This window comes from Poecilia formosa, unplaced genomic scaffold (genome assembly GCF_000485575.1).
Source record: "Poecilia formosa unplaced genomic scaffold, Poecilia_formosa-5.1.2 Scaffold600, whole genome shotgun sequence".
Taxonomy (NCBI): Eukaryota; Metazoa; Chordata; class Actinopteri; order Cyprinodontiformes; family Poeciliidae; genus Poecilia; species Poecilia formosa.
Window position 1 is genome coordinate 64,927 of NW_006800539.1, and position 2,460 is coordinate 67,386.

Consider the following 2,460-nt stretch of genomic DNA (forward strand, 5'->3'; position numbering starts at 1 on the left):
GCGGGCCACATGTGGCCCGCGGGCCTTGAGTTTGACACATGTGATCTATGTTAATATGTTTTGACAGGTGATTTGTCAGGTAAAAATAGTTCGGGGACCAGAATTATTTGCCTGATGGTGCTCGGGCTTCTAATGAGTTTGCATTTAATGAGTTTGCAACACACAGAGAAAACCTAAAGAGACCGTGTGATCAAGTTGTGTTGATCTACTTATTGTAGTTTAAATAGAGGAGCAGCACCTGACTGTTGAGGAAGGAAAGAAATTAAAGTGCGTATCCGTTAGACAGAAACAAGTGCAGTGCGCTGGACAATAAATGCGCATAAATGCTCCCAATTAATCATACATGTGATGACAAACGCCAAATATACAATGTATAGTTACACTGCTTGCGTTAATGGTGTTTTAAAAACAAAAACAGTAAAAACTTAACTGAGTTAATATGTCAGATTCCCTCCTCACCCTGGTCTTGATAAGAACAGAGAGCAGTCCGCTGGTTTCGTGTCCAGACTGTGATAAAGCGCAGCTGACATTTGGTGCGCAGGCAGTTTCAACTTTACGCACAGAGAACAGAGAACATCGCGGAGCTCATTATTAATCATACTAAGAACAATTTCTGTCAGAGAATCATCTCTGATCTGGACGCTTTAACGGACCAGAGGCTTTGGAGCGTCTAGCGCAGCTGATCCGCTTCTGCGGGGTTTTTCTCCCGCAGGCCGAGGGAAGTGATGCGGGATCTGGAAATGATCAGAGTTCTGCTGTCTTCTAATCACGTCATTTGGTGAAATGTTACCTGATTTCAAAAACGTTCTCGCAGAGAAATACTAAATGTTTCGTTTGATAACTACAAATTGGAAATAAAATGATTTTTTTCTTTGACAACGAAAAAACTGTAGCGCAACCTCTGCTCCAAACTACGAACATGGTTGCCCCCCCCCCTCTTTGTTATTTATTTATTTATTTACGGAGGATCAGTAAATAACTTATTGGTGTTTTATCATCACCACCAGGTATGAAGTGCTTTAGCCTTTGAGTTGCGCCCCGGCACAGCACATTGAAACATCCAGGAGATCAATTTCGGTTTGTTTTTATGAGCATAATGGAGGCTGGTGTAAATCTATTTATATATGTCAATGCATGGACTTACATAAAGTTTTATACATTTTCTTTTCATATATTTATTATTGTTTTTCTTCTTTAGATATTAGGTTGGCTTAGAATCAGGGTCGTAACTACATATTATTCAGGTGGATGCGTACACAGCCATACGCTCGCTCTACCCCCCGACAGAAGGTACGTGAAAGGTAAAACTCGCTATCTTTACCCAGTTATAGGCGCGAGGTGAAGGAGAGTAAGGAGCGTAAGGGCATGATCGGCGCGCCGCCCCCTCCAGACAGGGTTTTGACGCCCCCTCTGATGCAGCCCCCCTATGCGCTGCATGCCCACTTTTTGCGCNGAACAGAATCCAAAACAGATTGCACAGGGAGCAACGGGGAAGACAGAGATGCACAAACGAGGAGGACCCGACAAGAGACAAAGACAACAGGTGTGTTTAAATACACAGGGAGGGTAATCAGGGAACGAGAAACACCTGGGAATAATCAACAGGGAAGATAGAAACTCACAGGGGATCAGACTAATAAACACAGAAAAAACCTCAAAATAAATACACAGAAAACACAGATCACCACAAGAACAGAGAAATCTAAAGAGAATGCAACGTTGTTTTAATCCATTTATAGTCTAAGCAGAGGAGTCAGCAGTTTATTTTGAGGAAATAAATAAAGGTGCAGAAGTTAATTAGATAACTCGCCCTGCAGTTTTAACAAATGGAGGTGAAGATGTTACCCTTCTGCACCCAGAAGGAGAGCGGCGCTCAGGAGGACGTAACATCTGTCCGTTTTAGAGAAGCGAAACCACGCAAAAAATAAAAAATAAAATAATAATAATAATCCTTGGAAAAACACACGACCGAACGGCACAGGGTAAAAAACAACAACAACAACAAAAAAAAAAACTCGCAGAATTCAGTTGTCCGGTTTGGATCAGACAGATCCAACTGGCCGATGAACCAGCGCAGATTTCTCTTCAGATGCGAACCAGGAGGAATTTGTGAGCCTGTGTGTTCAGACACCGGGTGAAGTGCTGGTAATGGAGTCGCTTAATTTCATTTATTATAAGTTATTGGAGCCACAGTCAGTGGTTTGTGTCACTATAGAAAAAGTTAGATACATTTATTTGCTTTATGTGTGATGGGATCTGGATTAAATTAGGTGAATATTAACTAAACCGCATAAAAATGCGGCTAAATAGTCTATGTTAATATGTTTTGACAGGTAAAATAGTTCGGGGACCAGAATTATTTGCCTGATGGTGCTCGGCAAGGGCGTAGGAACGAGTCTGTCATTGGGGGGGACGCATATCGGAAACCTGACAGATCAGTAAATATCTTAAGCAGAAATG